We start from the raw sequence: 13,563 nt of genomic DNA on the forward strand, positions 1-13,563 counted from the left end.
AGTTAATATGCAAATGGTCATCACACCCTCACATCATCATGCCCTCACGCCATCATGCCATAACTGCTCAGACACAATGGGGAGAGAGGAATGGAGACCAGCCAGGCTGTGTCCTGGGAGAGAGACAAGCTTCCCACTCCGCAGTCCCGGGCACCAGTTGCTGCACCTGCACCTGTGGCCCCAGAGAGGGACAAGCTGCTCTCCCCATGGTCCCGGGCACCAGCGGCTGCATCTGTGCCTGAGGCCCCGGAGAGAGATAAGCCACCCTCCCCATGGTCCCAGGTGCCAGCAGCTGCACCTGCACCTGTGGCCCAGCAGAAGGACAATCCACACGCCCCACAGTCCCCATGGTTCTGGGCACCAGCGCCTGCACCAGTGGCCTGGGAGAGGGACAAGACGCCTGCTCTGTGGTCCCGGGTGCCTGCGGCTGTTGCCTGGGAGAAGTCGCCCGCCCACAGCTCCCTGCGGCTGCGGCCAACCCAGGCAAAGCCAGCCTGGGTCCTGGTGCCTGCAGCCAGCCAAAGGGAGGGAAGCCCAGGTCCCAAATGCCCGTGACCAGATGGAGGAGGGAATCCTGGGTCCTGGGTGCAGGGCGAGGTAGAGGTAGTTAGGGGCAATCAGACCAGCAGGGGAGCAGTTAGGAGTGATAAGGCAGGCAGGCAGAGGTGGTTAGGGGTGATCAGGCAGGCAGGCAGAGGTGATTAGAGGTGATCAGGCAGGCAAGCGGTTAGGAGCCAGCAGTCCTGGATTGCGAGAGGCAGTCAGACATCCCCAGAGGGGACCCGGATTGGAGAGGGTGCAGGCTGGGCTGAGGGACCCCCCTCCCAATGCACAAATTTGGTGCACCAGGCCTCTAGTAAAGAAAAATAATCATCATTGAGAGACTAAGAGAATATTGTGGAACTAAATCAAAATAATAGCCATTATCTATTTATATAAAAACCCTTGGTATAACGCATCACATCCGAGGCTCGACCAACCGGAAGGAAGTCAGTCCTGCAGGGGTCGTCTTGGCAACAGCTGTGCCCTCCCTGAGCTGTTTTCCACAAAGGCGAGGTTTCAGGCAGGAACCGTCCCTTGAAGCGTGGATGCACTGAATCCTGGGTCGCCTTGCCAAGGGCTGTGCCCTCCCTGAGCTGTTTCCCACGAGGCCTGAGGGAAGAACCCACCCTCGAAGCACCAGGAGTGCCCAGCAGCAGTCAGCCCTGGGTTGCTGAGGAGGAGGCCACAGCATGGTAGAACTCTGGGACTGGCCCAACAGGGGACGTGGCCGGCCTTCAAACCAGACCCTGACAGTAGGGAGGAGGGAGCCCCATTCCTCACAGAATTCACTGTTGGTTAGCTTGCTGCCAGTGGCCTGCCAGCCAGGAACCCCATTCACCTGCACCCCAGACCCTGACAGGAGGGAGGAGGGAGCCCCGTTCCTCACGGAATCCACAGGTGGCCAGCTTGCTGTCAGGGGCCTGCCAGCTAGGAATCCTATTCACCTGCGTAACTGTATAAAGTTTTAATACATTATATTAGAGGTCGTGGTGGTACTGTTTTACCCAGAGCATCTACAGGAATTGCTACAAGTTTACTTCTCGGTGGAAGCACCTTTCATTCCCAATATAAATTACCCATTCCATTAAATGAAACTTCAATTTCTAGACTTGATATAAACAGTGAAGTTGCTAAAACTATTAAAAAGGCCCAACTTCTCACTATTGATGAATGCACCATGGCATCCAGTCATGCTATAAATGCCATAGACAGATTGCTAAGAGAAATTATGAATTTGAATGTTGTATTTGGTGGGAAAGTTCTCCTTCTTGGAGGGGATTTTCGACAATGTCTCAGTATTGTACTGCATGCTATGTAATCGGCCATAGTACAAACGAGTTTAAAGTACTGCAATGTTTGGGGATGTTTCAGAAGGTTGTCTCTTACAACAAATATGAAATCAGAGGATTATGCTTATAGTGAATGGTTAGTAAAACTTGGAGATGGCAAACTTGATTGCAGTTTTCATTTAGGAATGGATATTATTGAAATCCCCTGTGAAATGATTTGTAATGGATCCATTATTGAAGTTACCTTTGGAAATACTATATCTATAGATAATATTAAAAATATATCTAAACATGCAATTCTTTGTCCAAAAAATGAGCATGTTCAAAAAGTAAATGAAGAAATTTTGGATATACTCGATGGAGATTTTCACACATATTTGAGTGATGATTCCATTGATTCAACAGATGATGCTGAAAAGGAAAACTTTGCCATCGAATTTCTTAATAGTGTTACTCCTTCGGGAATGCTGTGTCATAAATTAAAATTGAAAGTGGGTGCAATCATCATGCTATTGAGAAATGTCAATAGTAAATGGGGTCTTTGTAATGATACCAAATTTATTAGCAAAAGATTACGACCTAACATTATCGAATTGAAGTATTAGCAGGATCTGCAGAGGGAGAGGTTGTTCTGATTCCAAGACTTAATTTGTCCCCATCTGACACTGGCCTCCCATTTAAATTGATTCAACAACAGTTTCCTGTGATGCCAGCATTTGTGATGACTATTAATAAATCACAAGGACAAACTGTAGACAGAGTAGGCATATTCCTACCTGAACTCGTTTTCGCACATGGTCAGTAATATGTTGCTTTCTCTCGAGTTTGAAGAGCATGTGACGTTAAAGTTAAAATTCTAAATACTTCATCATAAGGAAAATTAGTCAAGCACTCTGAAAGTGTTTTCATTCACTCTTAATGTGGTGTACAGGGAGATATTAGAATAAGTTTAATCACTTTATCAGTCATTGTTTGCATCACTGTTGTTTTTATATCATGTTTTTCTGTTTTCATATCATGTTTTTGTTGTTTTTATATCATGCCTCTGTTGTTGTTATATCCTCTTGTTACTGTTTATTTATTGATAAATTTATATATTATTTTCATATACATTTTACTAATTTCCTTTAATCTCTCACACTTCTATTATAGAGAAAGGGCAAATAGCAATGTTAAAATATTTCCACTAATTAATTCCTTTTTAATGTGCACAAATATTGTGCACTGGGCCACTAGTAATTAATATAAATGGGTGGCCAGATGGCAAACTAAAATGTGCTGCTGGCTCCCACCACAAAAAACAATTACAGAGAAACTATAGAAGCAAGTGTGAAGTGGATTTCTAAAACTAATAACAAAAAAAAAAGAAAGAAAAAGAGAAAATTCTGGGGGGAAAAATGGAAGTATGACCTAAATTGGTCTCAGACATTAGATAGGAAGTTAAATGATTGTAGCCTGGGGCTGGGATCAGCCAGAGATAGAAGTAAAGTATAGATTTGTGGAAAGATTTAAGTTCTACCCTTGCCTTCTCCCCACAACCTCTTGAGATACACTTTGCTTGACTCTTCACTGTAGAAATCAATGGAAACAGCGCACACAATTTCTCTAAGAGGTAAAGTCAGGGAGGTGCATGTGCCCTGCTAATGTCAGTATTTGAGGAATAAAGGGGCTAACTGGCCATCTACCCTCAAGTTTTAACTCTTCTACAACTTCCTTCTAAAGCCCTTGAGCTGAGAGATAACAACCTGTGAGGGCTGCCCTAACTCTCTTCCCCATGTAGCTTTTCCCTAAGGATTTAAAGTGAAACAGGGACTCAAGTTGTTGTCTGGTCAAATGTCAGCAAACCAGAGGGGCTTGTGAAGCTCCAACTTTCCTCACAGGCCGGCCCCTCTCTTCTTTGTAAATTCAACAGAACTGACAGATTGGTGCTTGGCCCGTTTTCAGTATGCACTTCTGGACCCTCAAAGAGTACAACTACCTCAAAAGAAATCCAACAAACTGGACTATACATATGATCTGAAGCAGAATTACTAGATCTAATTTAAAAGAACTCAACGAATATATTAAGGATATCCTGCCATGGATTCCTACGTGGTTCCTACACAATGGACTTCAGGGCATTATGCTAAGTTAAATAAGTCAGCAGATAAAGACAAATACTGTATGATATTACATCTGTGAAACTAAAAAGCTGAATTCACAGAAAAAGATTCTAAAATGTGCTTACCAGGGGCTGAAGGGGGGAAAGGGGGAAATTGCAAGATGTTGGTAAATGGTACAAACTTCTAGTTATTAGATGAGTAAGTTCCAAGGATCTAATGTACAGCGTGGTGATTATAGTTAATAATACTTTATTACATGTTTGAAAGTTGCTGAAGTAGATCTTAAATGCTCTCACCACACAAAAAAGAAATGGTAATTATGTGGCATGAAGGAGGTGTTAGCTAATGCTATGATGGTAATCATATTGCAAAACATAAATGCATCAAATCAACATATTGTGCACCTTAAACTTATACAATATTATATGTCAATTATATCTCAATAAAGCTGGGGAAGGGGGAAGGAAACAAGAATTAGATTGACATCAGATTTCTCAACTATAATACAGGTTGTGAGAAGATGATGGAATAATATTTTAAAGTATTTAAGTAAAAGAACTGTGAAACTATAATTTAAAATATACAGCCAAGTCAAGAGTTAATAAAAATATTTTCATGTATACATGACCTTGAAAGTTTTGCCACACAAAGACCCATGTTTGAGGGAAAATATCTAAAGAGCTGATGAAAAGACTCTAAGAGATGTTGCATCAGATATGAAAATGAAGTCATTAAATAGTTTGGTGAAATGTCTTTAAAAATATAAGTTAAAATAAAAAAGCAGGCAGAGGGAAAGGTTATGACCAAACAAAAGAAAAAGAAATGTGTATTACAGTGTCTAGAACTAAAATTCTGGACAACTTCAAGAAGGTGGGAGGGAGAGTTTAGACATAAAGGAGATATGAGAGCATGCTAACTACTTCAGTGTTAAGTGGAAGACAGCTATAAATAAGTTTAAGAAATCATCATAGGCAGCAAAATCTTAGACATCTCTCATAGAAATATGTTTGCTGATCCATCTCCTAGGGAAAGGGAAACTAAGGAGAAAATAAACAAATGGAAGTATATCAAAATAAAAAGCTTCTGCACAGCAAAAGAAACCATTAACAAATGAAAAGGGAGCCTACTGTATGGGAGAACATATTTGCCAATGATATATCTGATAAGGGGTTAATCTACAAAGCATGTAAGGAACTCATAGAACTTAACAAAAGGAAGTCCACCAATTCAATTAAAAAATGGGCAGAGGATCTAAATAGACAATTCTCCAAAGTGGACATAGAGATGGCCAAGAGACATATGAAAAAATGCTTAAAGTCACTAATCTGAGAGATGCAAATTAAAATCACACTGAGGTATCACCTTACACCTGTCAGAATGGCTAGCATCAACAAATCAACAAATAACAAGTGCTGGCAAGGATGTGGAGAAAAGGATATCCTAGTACACTGCTGGTGGGAATGCAGACTGGTGCAGCCACTATGGAAAACAGTATGGAATTTCCTCAAAAAGTTAAAAATGGAAGTTCATATCCTAAAAACCCTGAAACACCAATCAGAAAGAATATATGCACCCCTATGTTCACAGCAGCACCATTTACAATAGCTAAGATCTGGAAACAGCCCAAGTGCCCGTCATAAATGTAAAAGGTGTGGTATATTACAGTATGGAATACTATGCAGCAGTAAAAAACAGAAGGATTTCTTACCCTTTGAGACAGCATGGAGGGACCTGGAGAGTATTATGCTAAGCGAAATAAGCCAGTCAGAGAAATACAAGTATCACATGATCTCACTCGTATGTGGAACCTAATGAACAAAATAAACTGGTGAACAAAATAGATCCAGAGAACAGACTGATGAATCTCAGAGGGAAGGTAGGGGTGGGAGTGTGGGAGTAGGGAGAAATTAACCTGGGAATTTATATGTATATATGTATAGCCCATGGACACAGACAACAGTGTGGTGAAATCCTGGGAGGGGTGGGTACAGGGTGGAGTGGGTAAATGGGAAAAAAAGTGGGGACATCTGTAATAATTTCAACAATAAAGATATTTTTTTTTAAAAAATAAGCTTAAGAAATCAAGGATAGATAATTGTGTGAGTTTTAAATCAACAGAAACTACCATATGAAAAAAAAAAAATAGAATGTATAACTTGAAACCAATAGAAGAAAGTGTAACCCATACAATGGAGAGAAACATAGAAGAAAAAATAACAAAAGGCATATGTTATTAAAAATATGAAATAATTTGGTAAAAATGAGTTTAATATCATAATAATTAAAGTAAATGTCAATATGTAAACTTGCCCATTAGATAATAAAAACCTTTAGATTGGTTTTAAAAACAAAATAAAAAACAAATGTTAAAAATACATAGCCAAAAGCAATATGTAAAAGACTCATGGAAAGACAGAAAATAAAAGATAGATGAAACATATATGAGCTAAAACAAAGCTAATGTCCAACAATGTAGAATATAAAGCAATATATATATAAACAAATGGCAAAAGTGGTCAAATGAACACTAGAACAAGAAAATATATCAATCATAAACACATTTACAGCTAACAATAATCTCAAAATACATTAGGCAACAATTGATAGAACTGCAAGTGGAAATAAATAAATCAACAATCATCGTTTGAAATTAATTTACCTTTCTCAGAAACTATTAAGTCAAGCAGTCACGGGGCATGGAAGATATGAAGTATGTAATGAATAAGTTTGATCATAGGTCATTTGAATTTTTACAAGCATATGCAGAACATTTACAAAATAGACCATGTATTAGGTCACAGAGGAAAACTCAAAACCTTAGATAATCAATATGTTAAACCTGGGTAATATAATAAAATTAGAAATCTTATCTAATAATAGACAAAGATGCAAATTAACCATACCTTCGCTACACCCACCATTGGCTAATCAGAGTGATATGCAAATTAACCTCCAACAAAGATGGAGGTTAATTTGCATACATAGGCGCAAAGCGTTGGAGTGAAGACTGAAGGCGGCTCCGGCCGGAGTGAAGGCCTGGGTCCCGGGTGCCAGAGGAAAACCAGTGCTGGCAACCAGGGGAAGGGAAGGCCTATTGCACGAATCTTTTCATACAATAGGCCTCTAGTTAACTATAAAAGGGGTTTGGGAACTAAATAACATTATTAATAAATAAATCTTCAGTTACAAAATAAAGTAAAAATAAGGGAAATTTTTGAAGGAAAATGAAAAGACTACATGTCAAAAATGTAAAACATAAGAGGTACTTAGTCTCTAGTAACAAAGTGGAGACAAACTCATGGATATAGAGAGCAGGCTGACAGCTGTCTGAGGGGAGGGGCTGGGGGGTTGGGTGAGAAGGGTGAAGGTATTAAGCAAAGGGGGGAAAAAAGAAAGACTCATGGACATAGACAATAGTATGGTGATTCCAGAAGGAAGGGATGGGGGAAAGTAGAAGAAGGGAAAGGGGTGAATATATGGTGATGGAAAGAGACTTGCCTTGGGTTGGTAAACACAAAATACACTGTACAGATGATGTATCACAGAATTATATACCTGAAAACTGTATAATTTTATTAACCAATGTCACCCCAATAAATTCAAATTTTTTAAAAAGAGGTACTTAGTTATTTATAGCTTTAAAAATTGATATGATAGAGGTGTTAACCAATGCTATGGTGGTAATCATTTTGCAATATATAATTGTATCAAATTAGCATGATGTACACCTTAACTTACATGATATTTTATGTAAATTATCTTAAAAAAGCCTAAGAAAAAAGAAAGGTTAAAATTAAACAAGCATTTTATTGAGGGAGATGGGATAAAAGCAATATAATAAACCCAAAGAATCAAGAAGAAGAGAAATAATAAATGCAAAAATAAATGAAAGAGATTAAAAAATAATAGGGATGCTTGAAGCTGGTTTTCTTTATATATGGTACAAGAGGAAATAGGTAACTTGAATGGACAATAAGAATGCAATGCATTGAAATGTTTAAAGACCTACCCAGTAGAAAAAAAATATATTTTATAAGTGAGTTTTATTAAACTTTCACAGAAGCACTAATTTTTAACTTATACAAGTTGTTCCAAAGAAAAGAAAAGGAACAGAAGATACCCAGATCATTTTAGTCAACTTTATTGAAATCTTTATTCTCAGAGCAAATAAGAAAAATAAAAGAAATATATGATACACCATTTCCATTAAGAACATAAATGTAAAAATAAAACAAGCTAATTTAGTCCTTCAGTATATTACAAATAATAATTTATCACTTTCAAGTAAGATTTTTCACAGGAATTCAAGAATGAGCCAACATCAAAAAAATCTATCAAATGTAATTCAATATATTAATAAACATTATCTCAATTCAGAAAAAGCCTTTGGTAAAATACAACATCCATCCATAATATTAACAAAACTTAGCATAAAAACAATAGAAAGAAATTTACTTTAGTGGATAAAGTTTATATATCAAGACCTATTGTTAATGTTATACTTAATAAATAAATTTTAGATGTATTCCATTTAGCATTGAAAACTACAAGGATTCCCAAAATTACCACCTTTTAACATAACTAGAGTTTGTCCTACAGGAGAAAGGAGACCATGTTAAGAACTGGATAGGAAAAGATAACACCTCTATTATGTGCAACTGATATAATGATCTATCTAGGAAACTTAACAGAGTTGGCACACAATAAAAAGGTGGAGGTGGAAGACTAATTAGAGAGTACAGTTATGTTGCAAGATATACATTCAACTTATGAAAAGCAATGACCCCATTAGACATCACCTCACACCTGTCAGATTGGCTATCATCAAAAAATCAGCAACAAGTGCTGGCGAGGATGTGAAGAACAGGAAACACTAGTTCGCTGCTGGTGGGAATGCAGATTGGTGCAGCCACTATGGAAGACAGTATGGAGCTTCCTAAAAAAATTAAAAATAAAACTGCCTTTTGATCCAGCAATCTCATTTCTGGGAATATATCCTAAAAATCCCAAAACAACAATCAGAAAGAATATGCACCCTATGTTCATAGCAGTGTTATTTACAAAGGCCATCAGTAGATGAACAGATAAAAAAGCTGTGGGAGCCCAACCTGCATGGCTCAGTGGTTGAGCATTGACCTATAAACCGGGAGGTCGCGGTTTGATTCCCGGTCAGGGCACATGCCCGGATTTCAGGCTTGATCCCCAAGGTGGGGTGTGCAGGAGACAGCTGATAAATGATTCTCTCTCATCATTGATGTTTCTATCTCTCTCTCCCTCTCCCTGCCTCTCTAAAATCAATAAAAATACATATATTTTTTAAAATCTGTGGACATTTACACTATGGAATACCATGCAACTGTAAAAAAGAGGGATCTCTTACTCTTTGGGAAATATTATGCTAAGTGAAATGAGCCAAACTGAGAAAGACAAATATCACATGATCTCACTTATTGTAGAATCTAATGAACAAAATGAATTGACCAATAAAATGAGACCCAAAGCAAGGAGGCATGAAACAGACTGATATACCTCGATGTGGGGTTAGGGGGACAAGAAGAGATAAAGCAAAGAACTTATAAGCTTGGCCCATGGACATGGGCAATAGGGTAGTGAAGACCTGGAGGGGTGGGTAGGGGCTAGAAGAGGGGGAAGGAGAGGGAAATGGGATGTATCTGTAATACTATCAACAACAAAAGTATTTTAAAAAACATTAAACCAATACCTAAATGGGCTATAATAATAAATTTCTAAACCAAAAAAAAAAAAGCAGTGACCCCCAAAAAAATCCATTCAGAAAAGCAACAAAAACTATAAAGTTCCATGAATTAATTTAGCTAGAAATACACAAGAGCTCTATGGGAAAATATTTAAAACTTTCATCAATCAGACCGTCAAACCTCAGAGGGAAGGTAGGGGAGGGTGGGGGTAAGGGGAAGAGATCAACCAAAGGACTTATATGCAAGCATATAAGCCTAACCAATGTACATGGACAACAGGGGGGTGAGGGCATGAGTGGGGGGGTAGGGGGGCAATGGGGGGATAAGGACACATATGTAATACCTTAATCAATAAAGACATTTAAAAAACAATTAGAAATAAGTCAAATAAGCAAAAAAACCTTTAATAGAAGAAAAAAAAGATTGTCTGAATAAGTGGAAAGACATTCCATGTTTTAAGATGAGATAATATAATAAAGATGTCTCTTTCTCTCCAAAATAAACTATAACCTCAATACAAACTCAACAAAAATTTTATTTGGATTTTTTGAGACACTCAAGAAATTTAATCTAAATTTATGTGAAGAACTAAATGTTTAGACATAGTTAACTTGATCTTAAAGAAGGAATGAGGTATTTAACTTACCAAACTTAGGGCATTTTTTTTCTACTAATACTACTTTTTAGAGCAATTTTGGTTCACAGAAAAATTGAGGGAAAGGTACAGAGATTTCCTATATATCACCTGCACCCATTCAAACATAGGCTCCTCCCCGCATTATCAACATCCCCCATCACATTGACACATCATACTCACCCAAAGTCCATAGTTTACATTAGAATTTACTCTTGGTGTTACAGATTCTATGGATTTGGATACTTCTTCGATTCAGTGGCCTTTTAGATTTGATGAAATATAAAGAACTACAGATCAACACACACAAAAAAAGGCAAACAAAACTCAATTTTTTAAGGGGCAAAATATTTGAACAGGAATTTCACAGAAAATATATGTATGTGGGGTGTTTAACTTTACTAGTAATTGGGAAAATACAAATTAAAGCTAAATGAAATACCACTTCACAATTACCAGAATGGCAAAAATTAAAGTTTTGACATTACCAAGTGCTAAAGTGAATGTAGAACTGCTAAAACCCATAAACTCTGCTGCCTGTAGTGTAAATTTGTACAATTACTTTGGAGAACATTTTGGCTTTATCTAAGTTAAGATGCACATTACCTATGATGCAACAATCCCAATTCTAAATTCATACTCAACAGAAACTCTTGCACATGTGCACAGGTGATATGTGCAAAACACGTTCAAAGAGCATTGTTTGTAGAGGCAAAACCTAGAAAAAACCCACCAGGATGGATAAAACAAATGTGGGGTCACCTCACATGGACATTATGCATCAGTGAAAATGAATGAATTATAGCTGCAACAAAGAATGAGCTCATGACCATAATACTGAGCAAATAAAAGCAAGTTGCAGAATACATACAATTTGACTCCATCTACACTAATAAAAGACAAAGATGCAAATTGACCATACCTTTGCTACGTCTTAAGCCACGCCCACCAGCCAATCAGAGTGACTATATGCAAATTAACCCAACCAAGATGGTGGCCAGCAGCCATGGAGCTGGAGCAAGCAGGAGGCTTGGTTGCCCCAATGATGGAGGAAGCCATGCTTCCCAGACTGCCACAGCGGCTCTGAGCTCCATTCAAAGCAACAAAGTTTCAATTATAGAAGATAAATAAACCCAGACACCTGCTTTCAGCCAGCTGTGGCCAAGGAGCTGGAACGAGCAGGCTTCCCTCCCGCCCACCCTGGCCGGCTCTGAGCTCCTCTCAAGGCTACAAAGTTACAATTATAGAAGGCAAATAAATCCCAGAATTAAAAAAAAAAGAAAAATGAAAAAAAGGAGAGGCTGGGAGCTTCCATCCCTGGAAGGTCTTGGCCAGCCTGAAAACAGCCCTCAGCCCCTCACCCAGACTGGCCAGGCACCCCAGTGGAGACCCCCACCCTGAAGGGGCTGTGGCCAGCCTGCAAACACTCATCAGCCCCTCACCCAGGCTGGCCAGGTACCCCAGCGGGACCCCCACCCTGATCCGGGACACCCTTCAGGGCAAACCAGCCAGGCCCCACCCGTGCACCAGGCCTCTATCCCATATAATAAAAGGGTAATATGCAAATTGACCCTAACAGCAGAATGACTGGGAATGACTGGTCACTATGACACACACTGACCACCAGGGAGCAGATGCTCAATGCAGGAGCTGTCCCCTGGTGGTCAGTGAACTCCCACAGTGGGAGCTCTACTCAGCCACAAGCCAGGCTGATGGCTGCCAGCACAGCGGTGGTGGCGGGAGCCTCTCCTGCCTCCTCAGCAGCACTAAGGATGTCCGACTGCAGCTTACGTCTGCTCCCTGCTGGTAAGTGGACATCCCCCGAGGGCTGCCAGGCTGCCAGAGGGATGTCTGACTGCCATCTTGGGCCTGATCCCCCAGAGAGCGAGCCTAAGGTAGCAGGTGTACATTCTCCGAGGGGTCCCAGACTGCAAGAGGGCATAGGCCGGGCTGAGGGGACCCCCCCACCGAGTGCACAAATTTTTGTGCACCAGGCCTCTAGTTTATAAATAATCCGAAACATGCAAAATTAAATAATACATCATTCAAACTGCAAATTCACTTTTTGAAGCCATAAAAAGGCAAGATGATCATGAACACAAAAGTCAAAACATAGTGGTCATGTCTAAGGGCAGAGGGAAAGAGAAGAATCTAGAAAGCAGTGCTTCTAGGTTTTAGAGGTAATTAAAATAGTCTACTTTTAAAACAAGGCTGTGGGCCACTCCAGAATCTCAGTGAGCCTCAGTCTGCTCTGCGTTCAGAACCGCCACCACGGCTGCTTACAAGCTGGTGCTGATATGACATGGCGAGAGTGCGTGGAACCTGGAGAACCGCTTCAGCACTGGTACGACGTGGACCTGAGCCAGTTCTGGGCACGAGGAGGTGAAGTGCAGTGGGCAGAAGCTGCGAGATACCAGCTATGAGTTTGACATCTGCTTCACCTCAGTACAGAAGAGAGCAATTCGGACCCTCTGGATGGTGCTGGATGCCATTGACCAAATGTGGCTGCCTGTAGTGAGGACCTGACATCTCAGTGAGTGGCACTATGGGGGTCTGACTGGTCTTTACAAAGCAGAAACTGCTGCCAAGCATGGTGAGGCCCAGGTAAAGATCTGGAGGCGCTCTTATGATATCCCACCACCATCGATGGAGCCCGACCATCCCTTCTACAGCAACATCAGTAAGGATCACAGGTATGCAGACCTCACTGAAGATCAGCTACCCTCCTGTGAGAGTCTGAAGGACACTATTGCCAGAACTCTGTCCTTTGGGAATGAAGAAATAGTGCCCCAGATTAAGGAGGGGAAACCGGTACTGATTGCAGCCATGGCAACAGCCTTCGGGGCATTGTCAAACATCTGGAAGGTCTTTCTGAAGAGGCTCTCATGGAGCTAAACAGGCCAACTGGTATTCCCATTGTCTATGAATTAGACAAGAACTTGAAGTCCATCAAACCTGTGCAGTTCCTGGGGGATGAAGAGACCATGCGCAAAGCCATGGAGGCTGTGGCTGCCCAGGGCAAGGCCAAGAAGTGAAAGCGAGCAAGCAGACGACTTTCCCAAGAACACCCTCCCCCCCATCCCATTCCTCTGCATCTCTCCTGTGCACATGTCACACTGACCACATCTGTAGGCATTTTAGGTTGTAGCTGCAGATGGGGACTGGTGGCTCCCAATTTTGTGTTAGCCATTTTGTCTCCTGCACCCACTCCCTTCACGCAGTCTAGTCAGAATGGCTCTTCTGGGGCATGAGTCCTCGGTCTAAGCTGAGACTCTTAT

General features: G+C 40.4%; 1 pseudogene; it reads left to right on the forward strand.

Annotated features, from left to right (window-relative positions):
- Window positions 1–13,320, forward strand: part of LOC139006222 (phosphoglycerate mutase 1 pseudogene) — a 32,292-nt pseudogene extending 18,972 nt beyond the window's left edge.
- Window positions 13,321–13,563: the final 243 nt, after the last annotated feature.

This window comes from Myotis yumanensis, unplaced genomic scaffold (genome assembly GCF_028538775.1).
Source record: "Myotis yumanensis isolate MYYU_CA2020_CCGP unplaced genomic scaffold, mMyoYum1.0.hap1 SCAF_3, whole genome shotgun sequence".
Taxonomy (NCBI): Eukaryota; Metazoa; Chordata; class Mammalia; order Chiroptera; family Vespertilionidae; genus Myotis; species Myotis yumanensis.